This window comes from Antechinus flavipes, chromosome X (genome assembly GCF_016432865.1).
Source record: "Antechinus flavipes isolate AdamAnt ecotype Samford, QLD, Australia chromosome X, AdamAnt_v2, whole genome shotgun sequence".
NCBI lineage: Eukaryota > Metazoa > Chordata > Mammalia > Dasyuromorphia > Dasyuridae > Antechinus > Antechinus flavipes.
The window spans coordinates 36682941-36709514 of NC_067404.1; positions in this window are offsets into that span (position 1 = coordinate 36682941).

Below are 26574 nucleotides of genomic sequence, written 5' to 3' on the forward strand. Positions count from 1 at the left end.
TGCCAACACAGAGGCATTAGAGGGGAGAGGTGGGCTCATAGTTTTGAAAACCTTCTTACCGTAGTGTCCAAGCTAGCTTTCTCAAGGATCTCTCTGGAGTCTGGAGTCTGAGATCAAGCTCAAGCACACTCTCACTGGAGTCTCTCTCCAATCTTCTTGTTTCAAGTCCTCCCGGCTCTTATATACCTTGTACAATTACATCACTACAGTATACTGAGTATGTGCCAACCATAGAACCATTATATCACCACACTAAGTACTAAGTATATGTGAACTAGAGAACCATCATCTCATTAATCACACTGAGTTAACACCCTGCTGTAACTATCTTTGCTTCAAGTATATTTTTCTCAGATATCTGCCCCATCCTCTACAACTTACATTAGGAAGGAGTTAAATAGGGAACATTACTTACATATATACATATGTATATACATATATGAAGGGCATAGCACCCTCCAAAATCTATGAAGAAATCAGGGAGGAGGAAATAGGATAAGATGGGGAACAGAAGGATAGTACAGATTTATGGCAATGGGACAAGGTGTGTTGATCAATGGGAAAGAGATAAAGAAGGGGGGAAGGATGGCATAGGATAAGATGGAGTACAGAAGAGTGTTTAAATTAACAGTAATAGGGTAAGGTGGATAGATTAATAGGAATGGGATAAAGAGGGAAGGAAAGGGTGGGGGAGAAGATAAGGGAGGAATCCATGGGTAGAGGGAGGTTAAGTAATAGCAAGGCAAGTTAAGGGGCAGAATTAAAGTAGAAGAGTTAGGAAGGATAGGAAATAAGAGACATACACAAACACTACAACAAGGATCAAGAGTCAAATTTATTAGAAAAAAATTAAGGTTAGTAATCAGCGATCTTAAACAAAGTCAAATTTAAAGACTCAATCAAAAACAAAAACTACATTATATGTCAGCCATATGAATATTGTTTTAGATGCATGTGTGTGTCTGTATATGTGGGTATGTATGTTTATAGGTTTATGTATATATATATATATACACATATATATATATATATATAAAGAGAGAGAGAGAGAGAGAGAGAGAGAGAGATACACATGTGTTATGTGTGTGTGTAATATATCTGTATTTAACGATAGCCTCCTTGGGGGAGGTGTGAGGATGAAAGGTGAAAAAAAGAATAAAGTAAAAAGTATACAGTAAAGAACAAAAGAATAACCTATAAGGGAGCAAAGAAAAGATGGACACTCATGAATATAATCTCTTTCTATTAGTATATATGCTTTCTTGATATGGAAATTTATTGTTATTTTAAATCTTCCCTGATGTTCTGCTGGGCACATGACAATGTTTTGTTTTGTTTTGTTTTCCTTTTCTTTCTTTTTCTGTTGTTTGTGTCTTATTTTCTATTTAGTTCAATTAAAAAAAAAAAACCTTCCAAAAGAATGAATGTTGGAAACTATCTTTATGTGTAGTTGGACAAATAAAATACTATTGAGGAAAAAATAAACTAAAATAAAATCCCAAATTCTACAGCAAGCTTGCCTCGAATCCTCTTAATTCTAGGGCCTTCCTTCTATTGATTGTTATTGATATGTCCCTTCTAGCACTTTTTTGTATATAATTGTTTGCATATTGTCTCCTTCATGAGACTATGAGCTCCTTGAGAGGAGGGCTAACTTTGGCCTTTTTTTATATCCCCAGAACATATCCCAGTGTTTGCACATAGTAGGTACTTGTTTACTGACTGACTAGCATGGCATATGAGAACACATTGTGGCCTTCATGCCTCATGAGGCATCAGGAATTGGACTTTAACACTAAAAATTACCACAAAAATAGACATAATTCCAAGCTCATTTACTCTCTGGACTGTTTTAGCTTTTCAACTGCTCCCCCTCCTTCCCCCATGAAAATGTAAGCTCTTTGACAGTAAGGGTTGTCATTTTAAAATAGCAATTGTCATATATGTGTGTGTATACATATGTATGTATGTATGTATGTATGTATACCTAGCCCTTACCACAGTGCTGGTAGTAAGCTCTTAATAAATGCTTTTCAATTCCAAATAATCCCACTCTCCACAGGAAAGTCGGATGAGCAATTTAAAAAGTGCTGGATTTGAAGGCAGAGAACCTAGGTTCGCATGACAGCTTTGCCATTTACTACTAGTATAAGAGTGGATAAGCCCCTTCATCATGTGTAACATGGTACTTGTACTTGGTAGGTGTTTTATTAATGCTTGCTGATTAATTTATTCATTTATCTGGATCACAGTTTCCTCGACTAAAAAACAGATCAGATAATCTCTAAAATCCCTTTCAATTCTAAATCTATGACCACGATTTACTTCCTCAGTGTTATCCTGATGACAAATGGGAAAGCAAGGACTAGAATCAATGTTAGTGCCATGTCCAACATACTAAAACTTTGAGTTATATACTATGTTTTGTTAATCTTTATATTGCCTATATCAGACAACATAATACTTTACAAAGAGTAGATACTTAATACATGTCTGATTAGTTAATGAGGATTTACTGATAGAAGAAAAAGAGAGGCAATTTGTATTATATTGGTTTTATCTTCTTTTTCTCCTTAAAGAAGAAAAATAATGAGGAACCAATTGGTAAGCTATTTCAGAACTGGTATATTTGTGACAAGAAAGATTCCTAGGATGTAGATATCCAATTTTTCCTTTAAAACTGTAGAATTGACATTAAGAAGAAGTGTTTTCCTGCTTTTTTGAAGAGATGGGGATCATAGAAGTACAACTGCATAAAAAATAGACTTTTTATGTTGGTTTTATATTGGCTATGTTATATTGGTTAGTTCTGTGGAACTTTTTTTCCTTTCTTCTTTTTTTACAATTCTTTTTTATAAGGCATGATCCTCTGGGAGAGTGTCAGGGGAGAGAGAAAAAGAGAAATTTAAGTGATGAAGAATAAATGGAATTATTGACCTACCACCTATTATACCAGTCTAACTCTTGTTGAAATATATATTCTGTGGCATAAAAATTATCCTCAATGGATCAAAAGCATTTTCTAACTTTCTAGAGTTTTAGATTCTTAATAGATTTGTTTCAAAATTATTAGTTCCTATTCTTACCAGATTCAATGACCAAAAATGATTTGTTAGCTCCAGCAAGAAATACAACAACCTGCACTTTTCCACATCATGTAATCAAAAGTATGCCTGTTGCTATAGGGGAGTAGCTCCAACAGGTGAAGTGACAACAGGAATCATCTACCTTGAATTTCCAGGATGACTACAGTCAATGAAACATTTAAAAATTTCTTTGCATAAACTATATCAATAACTATGGTGATGCCATATTAAGAATGGATAAAGATACAGAAGAAGATACAGGAAAACCATGCTAACTATCTTCAATGACTATCACTTGGAAGAGAGATTAGACTTATTTCTGTCCCCAGAGGAAAGAACTAGGAGCAATGGGTAAAAGTTTCAGGATGGCAGATTTAGACTTGCGAGAAGAAAAAGGCTTCTGGTAATTAGAGGTGTCCTTAAACAAGTCAAGTAAGTCTGACATTACAATGCTAAATTTAATGAAATTAAAAGGAACAAGTTCTATGTAATGGATTTATGGTTTCACACACAATGCCTACTTTTTGGCCTTCTTTGGGCATGGAAATATTTTGCTTCTTGAAAAATTTCTCGTTCACAATAAATTTTATCTTTTAAAACATTGGCCTTGTCACTAAGTGCAACAGACTTCTTTAGGAGACAGCAGGTCCCCCTCACTGGAGGTCTCTGAGCCAAATAAAGCTAGATGACAACTTCTCTTATTTAAGTACGGGTGGAAGTAGAGAATCCCTGAGGTCAATTCCAACTCTGAAAATCTATGATTTTGAATTTAAGTACTTCTTTGGTACTATATTTCAGAAAAACAAAATATCATCAACTTTATATTGCAGGGGCCATGAGAACTCTATGTTCAGACACAGTAATGAGGGCATGAAGAGGAAATATGGTATGGAGTAAGGGGGAGACTAAACTAGGTGATTTCTAAGTTCCCTTCCAACTCTATACTATGAGTCACAGAAACACAGAAAATACCAAGATTGGGAAAAAAGAAAATTTAGGTTCTGGTTGCCGTTCTATGTGACCTTTGGGCTTCAGTTTTCCCATCTGTAAAGGGTAAGGGCTGGACCAGTGATATCTCCAATGTCACTTACAACGCTAGGATTCTAGAACTAATGAATCAAGTCAGAACAGCCAAACTGATCTGTCCATGTTAACTCCAGCTGAGTATATTGAATGTAGAAAAGTCTGCTCTCATGATAGCAAAGACATATTATTTCTATTTTAAATGGATTATGGGAAATTTAATCATGGAGAAAGCATAAAATTGGTATCAATATCCCAAATATGAATCTGAGAAAAATATGTTTGGGTTTTTTCCATCAGGAACAGAGCAATACTGTACATACCATGACATAATCAATCCATGGGGCAAGGTAGGGGGAAGGGAATCCTAATGCTCTTGATTAGCAGCGAGTCCATCTTAGATATTTTTTCTTATAAAGTACCATAAACAGTAATTCACATACTTTTCTGATTTCCCTGGGGCTGCTCCTGTATTTTATTGTCTGTTATAACCCTTTACTAAGTTTGCATACTAGTTACCAAATTGGAGGAGAAAACCCCACACCTCATCTTAAATAGGACATTAAAACATTAATTTGCTAGAACCGGGCCAGCCCAAACTCACAATTAACTAGATTTGTGCTATTTGAAATCTTTTAGAGCAAAAAAGCTTAGAAACAGAAAACAAGCTGGTATTGGGGATTCATTCAAAAAAACAACTATCAGGGGTTGTCCTGGGGTCAGTACAAATTCAGTCCAAATGCCTGCACCTTCTACATCTACAATCCAACAGTTCAGAATGATGACCCTGAAAGGTTAAATGAGGGTCACTGGATTGTTCCCAAGGCAGAATGATAGACTAGTATGGCTTAGGATTTTTAGCAAAACGAGATGAAATAAAAATGGAGTTCGAGTTAACATTTTATTAACTATTTCAACTGTTATCTACTGTTTTTAACTGAAATTTGACTATGCCCAATTCGCTGCACATTTGGTATTTTTTTTTCACAGTGGTACACACATTTCCATTCATTTGTTCAAATTAGTCTCCCCATCCTATAAGGAGAGCACAGATCCATGAAAGACCAGAATTGTCAATCACGCGCACAGTATTTCCACCTCTAAACAGCCAACCCACCGATTCATTCTGCCCAGTTTTTGGCCTCCTGGTCAGCCGTTTGTGGTCCCGTGGGATCCAGTTTGTAAGTCGGATGGTCCAGCTATTGTCCGTCACCCTTGCTACATGACCCGCCCAGCGTCTCTTTGTGCGATTAACTGCTTCGGGTACATCTGCCACCCCTGACCTTCTGGGGAGCTCCTCATTTGTCATGTGGTCACACAGGAAGATTCTGCACATCGGTCTTTCCATAGTATGTTGGGTGACTACAAGATCCTGCTCTTTGCTCATCATTATGGGCCAGCATCCTGATGTGTAGATCGTGGGCAGCACTATGGAGCTGAACATTTCTTAATTTAATCCAGTTTTTTGAGTACAAAAAAATAGGCAGCCTCCATGAAGATGACTATTTTGTATTTTTAAATAATTGTTTTTTACATTTCAAAGATGCTTCTTTTTCTAAAAAATCAAATTCAATTGGCTATTTCAGACTACCTGTAGGCATCAGCTTTCTTATGCTGAACTGTTTGGGATAGTTTCTTCCTTCAGTACTGCAACTTTCTGCCACTGAATTTTGCACGGTATCCATTTCTTTTGTGTAAATGAACATGACACCCTGAAGCACAGTGGGAACAAGAGGAGAAGTAAAGCAATAAAAGGAAAACACACTTCTACAGATTTTCTGGATTTTGCCATGAGCATTGCTTTTTTTTTTTAAGTACTTAAGAATCTGGAGTTGCCCAATTGGCTAAGAGAAAACAAATATGGGCTTCGTCTATGAGATTAGAACTAGTTACTTGGCCAGTCTATTTACTAAGGGACAGTAGAACCAAAGTGCTTGGTTTCTTGAAGGAAAGGGGAAAAATAATCCCATATTACTACAATGCCGCATGAGTCCAATGCAAATGGAAAAGACTGGTGGCTTATTAATAGGCTCGGCCTGTAGCAAGGCTGCCTTCCCGGCTTCAGTTTGAAATTGATTATTTTAATACAGAATTCCTGAATGAAAGAGGTTCTTGGCCTTTTCCTGGGCTGTTGAATAATGTATGTGGGAGAAAGCAAATAGCAGCAGAGGGTCTCAGCTGCGGGCACAATGGGGAGCGCTCAGAGCTGAGGGGCCACATTAGTTTATCATTGCCTTGTCAATCCTCATAGCCTGGGAATCGTTGGACGGCCTGGAAAGCAGCAGCTGCCCGACGTGTGGTAAGCTGACCGGGGCACTTTCAAGAGACGACTCCATTTACCCATCTCAACACAAGATATTGATTTGCCTCCAAAGCTGGAGAGAAAAGAACGAGTCTGAAAATATCCGGAGATGGCCACTGCCTTTTTTTTTTTTATTTGTGTTTCCTCTTCCCCAAATCACAGAGCACTGACTGCTTTCCTCACTTCCCTTGTACCAAATAAAGTTTCTCATTCTTCATGGAAAAACTGTGACAAACGAGAAGCTGACTGGCAGACTGACTTACTCCAATGCCATGTAGAGTAACACTCTGTGATTTGAGAGATGTGCCCCCTCCTTCCCCCACTGAGTGAAGAGGAAGGGATCAAGAGGTCATCTAGGTGGGGGGAGAGGGGAAGGGTCTTCTTGGCTGGCACAGGGAGGTGGGAATAGAGAACCCCTTTTAAAAACATTAAATCCCATCCCTGGTTGCTGTCAAATCAGCTGAGAGATCCCCAACCCTCAATGCAGCCCAGTGTATTTACCTAATCAGGATCCAGAAATGCAGACAAAACTTTGAGACCAGCCCTGGTAGTTGAGCCCTCTGTTATGCTAAACAAGCACAGGAGGAAGACAGGCCCAACCATCTGCTGGAGACATGCATAAATCGAGATGTGCATAAATCGAGTAGGAGCAGAGAAATACTGGCTGGTGCATAATGCAGAATCCAAGGGCCCATCCTGGGAAAGATCAGAACAGGCTTGTTCCAAGAATGCAGAAAGAGACTCTGTATTCCAATTAGAGTTGTTTCTTTGTTTGTTTCCCTTCCTGAAAAATACCACTGTCACCTAGATTCCATAAAGAGCCTAGAGCACGGATAATCCAAGTATCATTAATTAGATTTCATGACTTTATCCCAACCAGCAAAAGTACTAGATGGCTAAACTTTAAAAATGAATTAGAATTAGTTTGGGTTTAATGTCTTCTATCTCTGTGAACCAAGGTTCACATCAAGGCAGGATTTCTTGAAGTCAGGGTTGGTCTTCACTTTGTATAAAGGATATGGTCACAGTACGTGGTATGATTTCAAAGGGTCAGGAAGAATTTAATGCTCCAGATGAATCTTTGTTCCTGCAATTGGATAGCTGATCTACCCTGCCATTAAACTTCATCCCTTCAAGCTTAAGATGTTAACTCTTTCCCAAATGCAACTACCCTTGATGCTGGTCACATATTGAACACTTATTAATGATTTATATCCACCTTGACTGAAGGATAAGAACAGCAGGAGGGGGAGGGAGGGGTAGAGTAAGGGAGAGGAGGAGAGAGAGAGAGACAGGAGAGAGAGAGAAAGAGAGAGACAGAGAGACAGAGACAGACAGAGAGAGAGAGAGAAAGAGAAAGTATATGTAAAGGGTTCACATTAGGTGTGGCATGGAATACTTAGATCAGGACACTATGGGGAGTATGGGGGACCTGAAATGCTAATTTCACCAAATTTATAATAATATAATTTATATAATCTTACTCAGGGCTCATCCCAAACAGAGTGCTCACACATGTTGCAGAGGGTATAGTGTTGGATTTGGTCAGGAGAACCTGTGTTTGAATCACACCTTTGACTCTTACTAGCTGTGTGATCTAGTCATATCAAGTAATCTCTGTAAGGTTCTGCAAACATATATTGTATCTAGGATATACTGCAACATATCCAACATATAAAGGACTGCTTGCCATCTAGGGGAGGGGGTGGAGGGAGGGAGGGGAAAAAAAATCGGAACAGAAATGAGTGTAAATATAATGTAATTATTAAATAAAAAAATTAAAAAAAAATAAATTTAAAAAAAAAAAAAGTAATCTCTGTAAAATAGGGAAGTGGTACCTTTAGTCCCTACCCTACAAGACTGTTTTGAAGTTTAAAGGGAATAATGAATACAAAGTATAGTACAAATTTTAAAGGAATAAGCAGCCATAATTATATCATAATATTCTAAATTTGATCCCTACTGAAAAATGTTAAAAGAATAAGATTCTAGTACTAATTCTATTTACCTCAGCAGATGCTTTTCGCTCTAATTTTTCTCAGCAAAACCAGTCAGCAAGCATATAGACTTAATCTACAGTCTTCAAAGCTAGATCTTGTTTAAAACATCCATGTTGAAGGGGCACAGAATCAAACTCAAATCTGACACTCAGTAACAGACCTCCTGCTCCTAGTTGTACTCTCCTGGGTCAAGTATAGCAAATCTAACTTTCAATCCTATAAAATAGCCCTTTAAGTCCTTGAAATCACCTATCATGTCTTATTCCTCTGCTCCCCATCTCCTCAGCTCCATTTCATCTCTGCTCTAGGTAAAATATCCTCAGGTCTTAAAACAATCCCTAAGTAGGAACGTGGCTTTCACCATTTTCAAATCACACTCTTCGAGACATTCTCAGGCTTATCAACTCCCATCCTCAAAAGTGTTACTCATAACTGACTAGGGTATTTCAAGTGTGCTAAAATCAGAACAGAGTACAGTGAGATTATGACCTCCCTCATTCTGGACAATATGACCTTCAACACAGCCCAAGGTTGCTGTGGTTAGATTAACTGCCATATCATACAGTTAGCTCATATTGTGCTTGAAAAATACTACAAATAAGAAAAATTATATTTGATATTTACACAAGTTGTCTTATATTCACTTTACAGATAAAGAAACTAAGGCTCAGAATAGGTAAATTACTTGTCCACTGTCACAGAGCTGACAGACACCAGAAACAAAATCCAAAACCAAATCTTTCTGACTTCATATCTCATTCTCAGTTCCCCATAGTACATGTAGATTATTTCTTATTTATTAATGTTGTTTGAGCCTAAGTTTATGTGATTAGAGCCCATTCGTAGCTGGAATGTTATTCTGAATTCAGCAATCCTCTAGAAATGTTGGAGATAGCAAAAAGGAATTTGAAGTTTTCCCCAAATAGTCTTCTTCTGGGTTCCCCCATCTAAGTGTTCTTTGGGGTCTTCCCAAGCTGGTGTTTTAGCTTTATCCAAATTGTAGTGAATATTTATATTTGCTAATATCCATCTCAACCTCTCTGCTTTTCAAGTTGTTCTCTCAGCAAAATTGTTTAACATTCTACATGCAGTTTGTGGGTGAGTTTTCCTTCTGTGTACTGCAAATTTTCTAAATCATGGACAAGAGAGAGCCCCATTTTCCTTCTAACTCTATCGAACAACCTAATAAATTTCTTTCTAAAATTATTTTAGATTTTGAGATTTGTTCTCACAATATATATCACCACTATGTTTTACTTCATTTAATGAAATAAATAATTTCCCATTAAATTTCATCCTATTAGATTTGGCTAGTGTTCTAGCCTATCAAAATCTTTATGAATCGTTCATCCAGTGTTAGTTATCTTTCCCAACTTTGTGTCATATTCAAATAGAAATGGAACGAACATACCATATACAACCCCATTCAAGTTATTGCTGAAAATGCTGAACAGCACAAGGTCCCTGAGAGAATTCACTAGAGATCAAACTGACATCAATTCATTAATGATCTTTATTGGGTCCAGTTATTCAGCTAGCTCTGAATCCACTTAACAGTTTTACAACTTAGCCTACATCTCTTTGTTGTTGTTGTTCAGTTGTTTCAGTCATGTTGACCTCATTTGGAGTTTTCTTGGCAAAGATACCGGAGTGGTTTGCCATTTCCTTCTCTGGCTCATTTTACAAATGAGGAACTGAGGCAAACAGGGTTAAGTTACTTGCACAAGGTCATACAGCTAGGACGTGTCTGAGGCCAGATTTGAACTCATGAAAAATGAGTATTCCTGATTGCAAGCCATGTTCTAGCCACTGCATCACCTATTTGACTAAAGGGTTAGCATGAGACGGCTAAATGCTTTGTAAAAATCTAGATAGATACATTAAATTTATAGCATTTTGCCAATATATCATTGGGCAGATGGGTGACACAATGATGGATAAAGCACTAAGCATAAAGTCAGAAAAACTTATCTTTTTTGGCAGGGAACTATATATCTATACACTTTTCTTTTCTTTTTTTTTTTAATTATAGCTTTTTGTTGACAGAACATATGCATGGATAATTTTTCAACGTTGTCCCTTGCACTCACTTCTGTTCCAACTTTTCCCTTCCTTCCCTCCACCCCCCTCTTTCTTAGATGGCAGGCAGTCTCATATAAGTTAAACATGTTAAAGTATATCTTAAATACAATATATGTGTGCAGATCTGTATAGTTTTCTTGTTACACAAGAAAAATCGGATTCAGAAAGGAAAGAAAAACAAAAATGCAAGTAGTCCACATTCATAGGAAAGCTTATCTTGAAAGTCTTTTAAGATGAAACTGGAAAGTTGGAAGAAGTAACAGAGGAAACTAGAAAACATCAGTCTAGATTTCTACTAAATTTTTTTCATTAAGTAAAATATTGTTTTAGTAATTGGGATGACATTGAATAAGTATAGTAGGCAAAATTGTCATTTAAAAAATTATACTAGGTTTACCTACCTGGGAAGAATAAGTATGTGAATTCAATTATTTAGATTTGAGTTTATTTGTATAAAAAGTATTTTATAAATGTTTCTGTTCATATAGTTCCTGTGTCTGTTGTGGCAGGCATACATAGCTCAGGTATTTTTTATTGTCTAGGTATTTAAAATAGTCCAAACAATATTGAATAATATTGCTGACACATAGTATATTTTCTCTATTTTTTACTTCTGATTAAATCTATCTTCACTTTACCTTTCTCTGATATCATGATTACTACCCCCTCCCTTTTTTTTTAGCTGAGGCACTTGGGGTTAAGTGACTTGCCCAGGATCACACAACTAGGCAGTGTTAAGTGTCTGAGACCAGATTTGAACTAAGGTCCTCCTGACTTCAGGACTGGTGCTCTAACCACTGTGGCACCTAGCTGCCCCTGCCCCATTTTTTTCACATGAAATTCTACTCCTGTCCTTTATTTTATTTTTGTGTATATTCCTCATTTTTTTAATATTTCCTGAAAACAACAGATTGTTGAATTCTAAATTTTAATCTGCTATCCATTTCCGTTTTATAGGTAAATTTGTCACATTCACATTCTAAGTTACAATTAATTTTTGTGTATTTTCCTCCTTCCTATTTTTCCTCACCATTCTTGTCACCCTATTTACCTGCTCCCTCCTCACTCTACTGCTTTATTTCTACCTACTACCTTGCTCTCCTAAAGAAAAGAACAGAAATCCTGGAGTATACTAGTTTTTTTTTTTCTAAAGAGCTTAAATGGGAAAAGAGAAAGGACTTTAATACACTAGTGGAGAAAGAATGGGACAGAACTCACTATTTCTCATAATTGGATGTATGAGAAGAGTATATAACTTATAGAGGAAGGCTGACTTTTATCTGAAAAAAAGAGGGCTGAGTACACATAAAAGCAGAAAACTAAATTTATTTGTACAAATGGATGGAGTTGAAGGATGATGCAGTGCTAACATTCTAGGGGAAAAGGAAGAAGAAACAAGCATCTCCTTGGAATTTCAAAGCCTTCGATGGGTATTGAGGGAGTGAAATAAGAAGGGTAGAGTTTCTTCTCTCTGGTTTCTGGGTAACATGGAAAATATGTATAAAGAATAGAAAGTAGACCAGTGTAGCTAAAACACAGTGTATGTGAAGGGGGAATAATATGTAAAAAGCTTGGAACAGCAGGCAAGAACCAGAGTGTGGAGGGCTTTAAATACTAAACACAGACGTTGGTCCTAGAGACAACAGAGAGTCTCTGGTGAGACACATACAGATAGGTTCTTTAGGAAAATTACTTTGGCAGCTATGTGTGGGATGGATTGGAATGGTGAAACGGCGTGGCAAGACAGATAAAGACACAGCCTAGGAATCGGGAAAACCTGCATGAAAGAAAGACTTGCCATGGGGATCTGTCTTTATGGGACATTTTGCCGTTTCATTTTTACAATGCCTCAGCAAAATGAGGGAGATATTGACTGTCAGGGAGACATAAGTAGGAAGGCTTTAGCATCTCAAGGCAACAGAAATCTGGTCTATTTTTATCACTGAAGTATGTTTCAGGGAATGTAGGACCAGAGTAGGCTATATCCTTGAATGTTCCCAAGTAGCCTAAGGGAGTCCTCATGCAGACAGGATGGGCCATTAATTTTTTCAGGTGTCACTGTCACCCAGGTCTTAACGCTGGAGAGATACAAAAGGGACATAACTTGATCATCCTGGGGACCCTATGATGAGCAAATAGGCACAAAATTAATTAGATGCCACTTGATCCTCAGAGGTTGAAAACCAGTTGATTAAAGAACAGATGCCTACCAAGAATTACTGCAAAGACATCTATTTTAACATATAATTTAGATAATATCCTTTTGTGTGTGTGAATTGGGTCATAAAGTATATAGTATATACCTGGCCAGTTTCTTTTGCTGACATTTAACCCTGCTCCCATACTATGTAGATTAGTTTAAGAAAACCTATATACCATAATGCAAAATGCAGAGGATCTGCTGGTGATGGAACAATAGCAACCAGTGTGCACCCATGTACGGAATAGAACATATGGCTTGGACTAGCCCTTTGTATCGCAGATATAGTGAGTGACTGCCTCTGTAGTGCTTTGAAAGGGCAGTACAAGGCCTCACCTGCCCCTGAATTCTGGTCTCTCTTTCCTGCCCTGCCTCAGCCCGCCATGATGCAGCCATCCCCCATCATAACTGACCAGAAACTCCCACTCCTTTGGATTAGCTTACAAAGGAGGAGAGCTTTGTTTCCAGAAGAAACATACTAAAGTATTACCTGTTGCCTAGGCGGGGGTGGGGGGGGTCCCTAGAGCCCATTCCTGGTTAGAGTATCAGATGGCCTGTCACCTGGGAAGGCGCAGATCCTGACCCTCAGGGAATTAAGTACAGGACAGGGACATTTCAATAGGCCAGATGGTTGAGCCCTGGTTGAATAGGGGGCGGGGGGCTGGAGCAGGAGCCTGAAGCCTTGACCAGAAAAGGCAGCTCTGGGTATTTGAGGGACAGCATGAAAGCGGGGTCTGGATGAAGAGTTAAGGACAAGGGATGTTTGGACTGGCTCTTGGACCTCTTTTCCAGGGTTATTTACTATGTGCTAGACAGCAACAACTTTAGACTGTCTACACAAGATTCCAGCAGAGATAGGTTTGAGAAAATGACCGATCAGTTCTGTGAAATCATTAATGTACTGCCAGATCATCAGTGGGCCTTTTCCTCCCACTGAATTGAACAGTGAGAAGTTTCATTGCTTCAATGACTAGAAAGGCCACTAATTTAGAGCATATGCCTATCCTTCCTCCTTCCATAGCTCTATTCCTCCATTTTTATGAATAAGGGAGGAAATAGTTTAGGTATTTGACAACAGGATTGACTGGACCAAACAATTTAAATGCTGGGTAGGCACTGCCTTAAAAATTTATTGGATATTTCAGGTGACTTGATTTCCAAAATAAGCAGAAGGAACTTGCCAGACCAGTTTAAAGGTAAAAGGGGAATGAATTTCAGATAAGCTCAGTGGTCATTCAATCCATTCCCTACTTGAAAAACAATCCTGTTACTGCTTACCTGAAGTCATCCAGTCTCTGCTTGAAGACCTCTGTTAAAGGGGTATCTACTACCTGTGTCAATTCTTTCCACTTATAGCTCTATTTGTTAGGAAATTTTCTCCAACATTAGGTTTGCCTTTTCTATCTGTAGTTTCTGGTTCTATCCTTTGGGACTGACCACATTAATCACACACCCTTTTTTCCATATGACATTTCAAATTCTTGAAAGCAGTTGTCAAATATTCCTCTTTTCCCACCTATCTCCTAGTCTTTATTCCAAGCTTAACATCCCCAGTGTTAAGATTCCCCCATCAGTAGAGAGAGGCGGTATCATAAAGTATTATCAGTAGAGTCTGGAGCCCTAAGTTCTAGTCTTGACCTTGCTATTTCTTATAAGTCACTTAAAATCTCTGAGCCAAATTTCATTCATTTGTAAAATGGTAATAATGACCAGACTTACTGACCTCACAGAAGAGATGTGAAAATACTTTATGAAGCATTACACAAATTTAAAAGGTTTGATGTTACTTTTTTCCTTTGCCTTACACCTTTCTTCTAAATTAGCCTATGATATGGGTAATCCAACTAAATTTTTTTTTTGCTTTTCTCTATGTTAGATATCTTTTCTCTTTAGTGTCTGAATAAAATTATGTCTCAGACCACTTTTTCCTCTATCCACATGTGTTCTTAAGTGGATATAATGAAATATAGACTAATCAAATAAAGAAGTGGCTTTTTTTCTTGCATCAGTTGAAATTTTGTGCCAATTAACAGCGGTATCCAATATTAGTTAATGTTGAACACTAACTACACAGAGTTGAGGGTGGCTTCAGCCAGTCATGTTGTACGAAGGTTCATTCTGAGCTACCTCTTCAGAGGTGAAGGAGACTCGGTCATTATCTGCTTTAATTCCTGACTCATCTTGGGGCCTACTAGGGTCAGGAATTTTTGTACCTGTCCTTTGTTTTGTGAGGGTGTTCTACAGTAATTTCATATAAACATGCTGGACTGGACATTTTTCCAGTTAATACAGTGTACATGCATTACCTCCCTGTCAAATGACAGCACATGGAAGTTATCATCATTGCTTATTTCACTGGGACTACAGTAGATCTTAAGAACATTGTAGATGTAGTCTTTGGAAAACCATCTCTACTGATATAATTTTTTTCTGCTTTACTCTTGACCAAATTTACAATACAAAAGCATCAGTATCCGAGTGGTGCCAAGAGAACTTCCTTTCTTAACCACTCTCTGTATAATCCTTTCTTTGTGCAGGGATGGTGAATGTAGATTGTTACATAGGAATCAGTTTGCTCTCCTCCAGAGAATCAAAAGAAATCCCTTCTGAAGGGCTTGTAGACCTGTAAGATACATGGCAACCTCCCCAAGATAGAAAGAATTCAAATTAGCTGTCAGAAACTAACTGATATAGAACAGTTGTACTTTCTCAGAGAAGACTACATTCACCTAGCTACTGCGTTTCTCATTGGAAAATACCAACTTTCTATTCTCCATCAGAGGGACACAGATTTGAAACTTGTTGATTTTGCCACGTTCACAATTGGTCAGCAACAGTTTGGTGTTTGCCAGAAGACAAGAGAAATATACTTTAAAAATAAAACAACCAATTTGTACACTTCCACCAAAGGCTAACAATAGATACAAATGAGAAATTTTCACTGGCTGATTTCTTAGCCCCAAATGGGGAAATGAAAATCGTTATGGAAGTAAGGGTCTTTTTCCTTCAGTCTCATGAATTTTAATGTACCGCTCTTTCATGCAAATGATACAAGGTTGTCCTAGTGGCATTTCTCCATTTCTCACACCTGGAGTTGGCATTAATGGCCTTCTTAGGCCCTCCTAGCACTCTCATGGTGAGAGTTTGATTAGTCACCTGGTCACTAGGAGAATTAGCCCCCTAGAATTCATATTCAAGAAGAAACTGATAAGTTTTAGTAATCCCCAGAGAAGGGTTGAGAAAATGTACCTACTTCCCTTCATTACATAAGTGAGGGATTATGAGTTTGGAATGTTGTATCTATTTCTAGACATGGTTGGTTAATTAGTCTGAACTGCTTTTATTCTCTTTTTAATAGCTATATTTTTATCATGAGTCCTCTGAAATCATGGTTCAATGTGTTAAAAATTATAATTTAAAAATAATATCTTATTTTTCCCAATTATGAATTAAATACAATTTTGACATTCTTTTTAAAATTGAGCTTTAAATTTTCATTCTCCTTGAGACAGTAAACAATCTGATATAGGTTATACATGTCCAATCATATAAAACCTTTCCATATTTGTCATGTTGTAAAAGAAGACACCAAAAGGACAAAGAAAACCAAAAAAACAATAAAGTGAAAAAGAGTATTCAATACGTGGCTTCTAGCTATAGCATTTTTTCATCATGAGTCTTTTGGAATTGTCATGGATCACTGTATTGCTGAGAATATCTAAGTCATTCACAGTTGATCATCCTGCAGTATTGCTGTGACCGTGTCCAATGTTCTCTTGGTTCTGATTATTTCACTTTGTATCAGTTCATGTATGATTCTTCTGAGGTTTTTCTGAAATCATGCTGCTCATCATTTTTTATACCACAATTGTATTACATTACAATCATATACCACAATTTGTTCAGCCATTTTGCAATTGATGGACATCCCCTCATTTTCCAATTCTTTGACACCATAAAAAGAGCTACTATAAATATTTTTTTACAAATAGGTCCTTTTCCCTTTAAAAAAAAAATCTCTTTGGGATGCAGAGCCAGGATATTCACTGCTGGATCAAAGGGTATGCAGTTTGATAACCCTTTGGGCTTAGTTCCTAATTGCTCTCCAGAATGGTTGGATCAGTTTATAACTTCACAAACAGTCCATTAGTGTCCCAATTTTCAACCATGGTTGGTTATTGCATTGATCAGAGTTCTTAAGTCTCTCAAAGCTATCTTTGGAGTCATTATAAAAATTTTAACTAAAAATGTCCCAACAAAATCCATTTTTCCCCCTAAAGTCCTCCTCCTACCTACCTTCCTTATTACCACAGAGGGCAATATCACCCTCAAAGTCTCGAAGCCTCAATTCCTCACCACCTCTCACCCTCCATATCTAATCTGCTGCCAAGGCCAGTCGATTTCACATTTGCATCATCTCTCAAATGTGCCTTCTTCTGCCTGACACTACCACCACTTTAGTTTAGGTCTTCATACCTCATGCCTAGACTATGGCAGTAGCCTGCTATGGGTCAGCCTCCTCACATATCTCCCCACTCTATTCCATTCTCCAAAAATGCAGATCTGATCGCGTCACTCCCCTTCTTAATAAACTCCAGTGAATTCCTTTTACTTCCAGAAACAAAGACAAAATACTGTTTGGCATTCAAAGCTCTTTATAACCTAGCCCCCTCCTACTTTTCCAGTCTTCTTACACCTTAACTCTCCAACACATACTTTTTGATCCAATGATACTGGCCTCCTGGCTATTCTATGAACAACACACTCCATCTCTCAGCTCTGGGATTTTTGATGTGACTGTCCCGTCTGGCACTCTCTCCCTCCTCTGCTCCGAATTCTGACTTCTTTGACTTCCTTTAAGTTCTAACTAAAACTGTCTTTGAGAGGAAGCTTTTTCACAACCCCCTTAAATTCAGTGTCTTCCCTCTGTTATTACCTATTTATCCTGTCTAGCTTTATATAGATTTGTTTTGACTGTTGTCATCACCTCCATTAGACCATAAACTTCTTGAGAGCAGGGAGCTATCTTTTGTTGTTTTTCATATCCCTAGCACTTGACACAATGTTTTGCATATTATAGTGCCTGATGAATTGATTGATTGATTCTTTTCTTGGTTCTTCTCACTTCATGACACTGATGTGTACACATCTCAGATTTCAACAAAAATTTTCGTCATTTCTTATGGCATTATACTATTCAATTATGTTAATATACCATAATTTGTTTAGCTCTTCATCAATTGATGGGCACTCATTAGTTTCTAGTTCTTTGCTAATATAAAAGAGATATAATAAATATTTTTGTACATGAGAGTCCTTTTTTAATCTCTTTGGGGATACAGGCCTAATATTTTTTTTCTTTCTTTTAAAATCTTTGTTATAAGAGAAGGCTTTCTAGATAGGAGAAGGAATAGAATATGGTGCAAAAGGAATGTGACTTTTTAAAAATTCCAATTTTTGAAAATCCAGGGGGAAAAAAAGATAGTGGTCCAGCAATCAAGGTGTCTGCTACTATGTGAATTCTGCAGTTTTAAATGTAGGAAACATCAAAAGACACCAACCTAGGCCCTGTCCAATGAGAGTTACTTTCGTGTGCTTCACATTTTAATTTCTTGACTCTTCAATTAAGACTACTACTTGGGGGTTGATTGTACAATAATAATGGGCAGTGAAAAGAAAAAGAGGACAAAGATGCTCAATTCTTTGTTTCTTTTTTTTGCCAAGAGGAATGATATTTGTCAGGAAATACACACAAGAAATGGCTAGTGTAGAGTTGAAAATCAAGATAAGTAAATCTCTCCACCATTCATGAGTTCATCACCTGTTCCAGACAGAACCATATCCTTTAATACTGAAAGAAGTAACAGATACAAATGCTAAGCCATTTTCAGTGCCCTTTGAAAAGAGAATAGGAAAGGTGCTAGTAGACTAAAGAAGGACAAATAAATTGATTATTTAAAAAAAGAATAAAATCTGTATAATAGATTTCAATAAACTTGATTTCAGTTGCTAGCAAAATTCTTCAGTATTTAAATGGATCTCTGATCTCATTACTGAGCATGTTCCCTTCAGCATTGTGTCTTATAGCACATCCAGATCTTCCCATCCTATGTGATTCTTATAAGCCCTTCAGAGGGAAGGATCCACCCAACATACAGAACGTCTTTTTATTGTTTTCTTGACATAACATCAGTACAAATGGAGTTCCCCATTTATCCATCTCTTATTCTTTATTCTTGCTCCATGATTGGTCCATCTCCTTTTCCAATCACAAATCTCATATCTTTTATACTTATTCTAGTGAATAATTCTTCATTGATAATAAATTACATACTATTTACACCTGGTATATATCACTCTACTGTCATCTGCATGACTTGCAATTTTGATTCTTTGGAAACGGTGGTATTCTAGGATTTGTAGTCCTATATTATCTCCAGGAGAAATATAGTATTTTTCCCAATAGTATGTTGAGAGTCATTGGAAGTACTGTGCAATTTTTCTCATAAAACCTACTTTGCTGCCTTTCTTCTATTCATTTCTGGACCCAGTTAGCTATCATATAGATACTGTAGATGGACATTTGTTCTCACCCATCCCTTGAAACCTTAAGTTTTAAGATTTTTCAGACAGAGTTAATTCTTAGGTTTTCTTAGGCTAATTTATATAGAGTAGCAGCAGGGCTAAATGACAGCAAAAGAAATTGGTCCGGTATATACTATGTACTTTATTTATTTTTTTAATTTAAATTTTTTTTATTTAATAATTACTATGTACTTTATAACTCAATTCACACACAAAAAGAGATGCTAAAAAATTGCACATTAAAATAGCTGTCTTTACAGTAATTCTCAGTAGGCATCTGCATTTTAATCAGCCCATTTTCAACCTCTGAGAGCTAACTGGCAAGTAATTAACTCTTTGTACTTGTTTGTTCTTCATAGGGTTCCCAGGACAATCAAGTTATATCCCTTATTCTGTCTCTCCACTGTTAAGACCTGGCTGACACCATGATCTACAGAAATTAGTAGGTATATGGAATCATCCTGCATAGAATCAAGTTACTTAACCACTGTTTGCCTCAGTTTCCTCATCTGTAAAATGGGGAGAATAATAGTGCCTACCTCCAAAAGTTGTTATAAGGATCAAATAAGATAATAATTATAAAGCAATCAACATATTGTCTGGAACACAGTAAATACTACCTAAATGTCGGCTATTAATATTATTATTATTTTCCTATGTGAATAAAAGCCTTCCTTGGGGACATTCAAGAATGAAGCCTACTCTGGTCCAGCAGTCCCCAATGCATACATACTTCACTTTTAGATAAAAGCCAGATTTCTGTTGCCTTGAGATGCTAAAGCTTTCCCACTTATGCCTCCCTGACAGTCAATATCTCCCTCATTTTGCTGAGGCATGGTAAAAATGGAACAGCAAAATGACTCATAAAGACAAATCCCCCATGGCAAGTCTTTCTTTCATGCAGGTTTTCCCGATTCCTAGGATGTGTTTATTAATGTTATGCCACGCCGTTTCACCGTTCTAATCCATCCCACACATAGCTGCCAAAGTGATTTTCCTAAAGAACTTATCTATATGTGTCCCACTAAAAGCTCTCTATTGCTTCTATGACAAACGTCTGTGTTTGGCATTTAAAGCTCATCACAAATAAGATCAGAGTGAAGCAAGGATGCCCATTATCATCACAATCATTCAATATTGTTCTAGAAATGCTAGCGGGACACGGTGTGTTCCGGGAAGACTAGTACCTCTGAGTGAGGGCTGCTGAGCCCTTTTCAGGGCTGCTTTCCACCTGTGATGTCCATCTGATCATCTAATTCTTACCTGTGGCTCCAATTAGCTATAGCAGACACAATGGCCACACCCCAATTAACTATTTCAGCAGACAGGCTAAACCAGGATGAAAATAACCAAAGGGTTTCAAATCCCTCAGTGAGTTAGGGGGAGTGTCTTCCCCAAGCATATGAAGATTTCCTCTGGTTGATGAGATGATTTTTTCCAACATCCATAAAGGCAGCGGATCCTTCCCAGTAAGATCTGGAGTAAAGCAAGGTTGCCCACTATCACCATTATTATTCAATATCGTATTAGAAACACTAGCCTCTGCAATAAGAGTCGAGAAAGATATTAAAGGAATTAGAGTAGGCAATGAGGAAACCAAACTATCACTCTTTGCAGATGATATGATGGTATACCTAGAGAACCCCAGAGATTCTACTAAAAAGTTATTAGAAATAATTCACAATTTTAGCAAAGCAGCAGGATACAAAATAAATCCCCATAAAGGCAGCGGAAAGAGGTGCTGTGAAATACTTTGAGTTTGATTAAACACTGAGGATGCCAAGGTCATCCATTGCATCTCAAGCCATCCCAATTATCTTGAGTCTGTCCTGCCAATGGACAGGGATGACTCTGGAAGAGAGTGTGAGGCTCCCAATTCTGTGTAGCTCTGAATGTCTCACCAAAACTCAATTTATGCATGAATCAAAAGAAAGAAAGATAGGCTATCAGTAGCAATAAGACAGGGAAAAGAAATTGAACAAGTTAGAATAGGCAGTTGGGAAACAAAACTATCATTCTTTGCATTCAATACTATGGTATACTTAGAGAATCAACTAAAAGAAACTAGTTAAAATAATCATTTCAGCAAAGGTACAGGATACAAAATAAACTTACGCAAGTCATCAGCATTTCATTGTATTACCAACAAAGCCTAGCTGCAAGAGATAGAAAGAGAAGTTCTGTTGGAGTTCAAATGTTGGAGTTCTTGTTCTTCTCAAAATACAGCCGGTTTAGCTTAGAGCTCTCCGAATGTCTCCAAATCCAAAGGTTTTGTCCTTCAGCCTCTGCCTTTGCTTTCTTCTGCCTCCAGCCAGCACAAAGATGGAATGAATCTCTTGTCTCCTTCACTTGGGGCTCAGCTAGCTTTCTGGTGAGTCTTTCAGACCAGCTTGGTCTCAGTGGGGGAAGTGCAGGAGCCCAGCCACCAACCACAGTGGTGTGAGATGAAGATGAATCTGGTTGTCCACTGAACTCTCGACTCGTAGCTTCTTCCTCTGAAAACTCTTCTTCTACCACCAGCCAGCCAAGTGGAAAATATTCCTTCTTGCCTCGGAGAGAGGGCTTCTGGAGTAATTCAGCTGAAATCTCGCAAAGTGCTCTGTGTCTGCACCAGAGTGCTCCTCTCCAACCAGCTGAACTCTCTTCTTCGACCAGCCAGCCAAGTGGAAAATATTCTGGAATAGATCTCTTATCACTGGCCTTATATCTGACTCTTCTGAGAGAATGCGATTATGGGTTTTCTCCCATAGTGCTCTCTGGCCCTAAGAGCTTTAAGGGAGGTGTGAATTCACCAAGTTACAAAGTTTATTTTGTGAATCTGGCATACTTGTGAACTCCGATGAGTAAAGGTATAAACACAAGCATTGTACTAATTAGTTCTACTTAGTACCTTGTTTCAGGTTCTGGCCCAAAACATCTTCTTGTAAGATTAGATAAACAATCTATCAACTCTAATGAGTTAGCAGTTTGTAAGGATTCCAACAAAGTTCCATTTAAAATAACTGAAAATAATATAGAGTACTAGAAAGTCTACCTGCCAAGACAAACCCAGGAACTCTATGAATATAGTTATAAAACACTTTTCACACAAATAAAGTCAGATCTAAACAACTAGACATATATTTATCACTCATGGGTAGATAGGTTGAGCCAATGAGAACTCTACCTAAATTAATTTTATTTGCTCAATGTCATACCAAACTACCAAAGAATTATTTTTACAGAGCTAGAAAAAAATAACAAAATTCATCTGGAAGAACAATAGGTCAAGAATATCAAAGGAATCAATAAAAAATGTGAAGGAAGGTGGCTTAGTACCAGATCTCAAACTGTAATCATTAAAACAATCTGGTACTGGCTGACAGTAGTGACCATAGTAATCTAGTGTTTGATAAACTCAAAGAGCCGAGATTTTGGGACAAGAACTCACTATTTGACAAAAGTTGCTGGGAAAACTGCAAAGTAGTTTGGCAGAAACTAGATGATAGACCAACATCTCACATCATCATATAAAGATAAAGTCAAAATAGGTACATATGTAGACATAAAGAGCAATATATAATAAGCAAATTACAGGAGCATGGAATATTTTATGTATCAAATTTATGGAAACAGTAAGAATTTATTATCAAACCAGAGATCGAGAGCATTACAGGATGTAAAATGGATAATTCTGATTACATCAAATTTAAAAGGTTTTGTATAAATCGATGCAGCCAAGATTAGAAGGAAAGTAAGGAATGGGAGGTTGGGAAGAGGAGGGGGAATTTTTATAAGTTTTTTTTTTCTGATAAAGGCCTCATTTTTCAAATATAATAGAGAACTGAGTCAAATTTATTAGAATACAAGTCATTGCCCAATTAATAAATGATCAAAGAATACGAATAGGCAGTTTTCAGATGAATAAATCAATGCTATCTATAGTCATATGAAAAAATGCTCTAAATCACCATTGATTAGAGAAATGTCAATTTAAACAACACTGAGGTGCCAACCCACATCTATCAGATTGGCTAATATGACAGAAAAGAAAACTGACAAATGTTGGAGGGAATGTGGGAAAACTGGGACACTAATGCACTGTTAGTGGAGTTGTGAATGGATCTAACCATTCTGGAGAGCAATTTGGAACTATGTTCAAAAGACTATAAAACTGTGCATATCCTTTGACCTTACCCCATAATATTATCACCAGATCTGTATCCCAAAGGGATAAAAGAAAAAGGAAAAGGACTTTTACATACAAAAATTTTCATAATAGCTCTTTTTGGGGTGGTAAAGAATTAGACATAGAAGAGATGCCCATTAATTAAGAAATGGATGAACAAGTTGTGGTATATGACTGTGATTAAATTCTATTATACTATAAAATAAAAACCTGGAAAGACTTATATGACTTTATGCACAGTGAAGTGAGCAGAACTAGGAGAACACTGTACAAAGTAAAAGACACTGATGATCAACTGTGACCAACTTAGCTATTCTCGGCAATACAGTTTTAAGATAATTCTGAAAGATTTAAGATGAAAAATGCTACTCACCTCCAGAGAAAGAACTAGCAGAATTTGAAAGCAGATTGAATCATACTTTTTTGGAAATATGTTTTGCATGACTGCACATGTATAATTTATAGCAAATTTCTTCCCTTCTCAAGGAAGGGAGGAAGGGACTGAACTTACAACTTTTTAAAAAAGAATGTTAAAAATTTTTGTTTACGTGTAATTGAAGGGGAAAAATAAAAATTAAATGTAAAAAAAGTCTTCCACAGTCTAGTTCCTGTTTCCCTTTCCAAGCTTTTAAAAATTATTCCCTCTTCACATACTCTGGGGTTCAACCAAACTAGTCTACTTGCTATTCTTTGTACGTATTCCATATCTTCTCCCTTTGTCTTCTCACAGTCCATCTCTCATGCCTGGAATGCTATTTCTGTCCTTTTCTTAGAATACCTAGTTTCCATCAAAGCCTCCTTCAAGACAATTTTTCTAATACTCTTGGCTTCTAGTGCCCATCAGAAATTATTTTGTAAATATGTTGTATTGACTTAGATGTGTGTGAACGTAAGCTCTTTAAGGGCTGGGACTAGGTTGTTTTTTGTTTTTGTAACTCCAGCACTTGATAGAGTGTGCGCAGAATAGTTGCTCAAATACCAAGCATCTCTATGTTAATAGATTCCTTCCTCTGAGGCTAGCTGTCCAGCTAATCTGCCAAGCTGCTTGTCCTGAAATCTATGATTGAATATGGCCAGTAGCAGTGTCTGACATTTTTCTGGCACTTTAAGAACAATAAAGTGCTTTGCATACATTATCACTTATGAATCTCACAAGATCATGAGGTAAGAAGTAAGGGTATTCTTATCTCCATTTTACAGATAGGGCATTAGGTAGAATAAAACCTCCTTGAAGGGAGAGGTTGTCTTTATTTTTCTGTGGATCCCCAAAACCTAGTACAATGCTCAACACATGGCGGGTGCTTAACACACTTAAATCACATTGAAGTGATTTGTCCATAGTTTCACTGTTAGGAAGTATAGGAGGATTATCTGAATTCTATCCAGTAGACAATACTACCCCTCACATAAAATCATGCTTAAGAAGTGGAGAAAGAAACACTGAAATGGTCACATAGATCAGAAAGAGCAACAGCATGGTAATATACCAAGAATGAGAGAACAGATGGCCAATGAAAATGGTCGCCCATTGATGCCTAGAAAGGCACAGATAAGCACAAGACTTTCACAGAAAAATAACTTCTCTTGAAATCTGGCATATGGCTGGTGACTGTATATGTTGATGAAGCATCAGAGGTCAGTACCTTTTTTCTAGAAACAAAAAAAAGCACTGGACATGGAGATATCAAACCAGATCTATAATGCAATGATCCTGTCACATCTTCTTTTGTGGCAGTAGTCCTCACACATTTTTGGTCTACTTTATCAAGCAAACTATTCTGCGGGGTTATTCATCTAGATTAAAAGCTGCTACAACTCAAATAAAATCTCATTAAAAAGGGGTGCTAAAAGAAGAGTAGCAGGTTAGGGATAAAAGGCAGGAACCTAAGGCCATTATAATCTAATACATATCAAAAGCCTGAGGACTAGAACAGCATTTTTTGTAAGCACAGATACCCACTGCTCTCCAGGTTTTTGGGACACTCCTCTCCTAGTTTTCCTCTTACATATCTGACCACTTATTCTCAATCTCCTTTGCTGGATTCTCCACTAAATTATAGCCTCTAACTTTGGATGTTTCTCAGGGTCCTGTCCTGGACCTTCTTCTCTTCTCCCTCTATATAATTTCACTTGGTGAGCTCATCAGCTCTTATATACTTAATTACCATCTCTATTCTGATCCTTCTTAAAGCTAGCTATCTTGCCCCAATCTCTCTGTTCATCTCCAATCTCACATATCCAACTGCCTACTGGACGTTTTTTATCCCTCACTGTGCCTAGCACGATGCTACCTACTTAATTTTTGCTTAGTAAAATACTTAAGTGGACTAATAAATTGGGAATGAAATGGAGCAAGAAGAATGGTGATTAGAATCTCAGCTATCATGCTGAAACTCATTATCAATGCCTTGCCCCAAAGAATAGGAGCAAGTATGAGTCTTTTTCAGTCTTCTAAGAATGGCAGCTGCAAACTGATATGGTAACCATCTATCTTCAACTTTATTCTTAATCCTGTCTAGATTAGAATCAGTCAGAACTACATATCATTTATATCTTATACCTTAGCAGCATGATTACTGGATATGTACTTATGAAGTCATGGGTTAAAATCTCAAATTAAATTATTAGCTCTGTGACAACGAGCAAGCCACTTGACCACTCTGAGCCTTAGGTACCTCTCTAACATTCATCTCCTAAGTTAGATAAGTTAAAGATCCTACCCCAGGGGAATCAAAATTCCTTGACTTGTTGGTTTGGAGTATGTTAATAATTGTTAATTCTTGCCAAATATTTGAGGACTTTTGTGTAAAGGGTGGTACGGATAGAATTAGAGTTTTCAAAGCAGCCTACAGAGCCACTGATGGTCCAATGAGGTCTCCTTAGGTGGCCTAGGGGCTGGTCTCTTGGTGTATTAATATTTAGAACCTGGCAGGGTCTATACTTAAATCACTAATTTCCTAATGACTTCCTGTCAATATTCTTGTCTCTCCCAGGATTTACTTACCAAAAGCTACTGCTCATCCTCTGCCCTGGAGTTCCTTGTGAAAGCCAGGTGTTGCTAATTAGCTGTTTCCCTAATACAGGGTTCAACCTAAATCTCCTGGGATTGACTCTTCCATCAGAGGAAG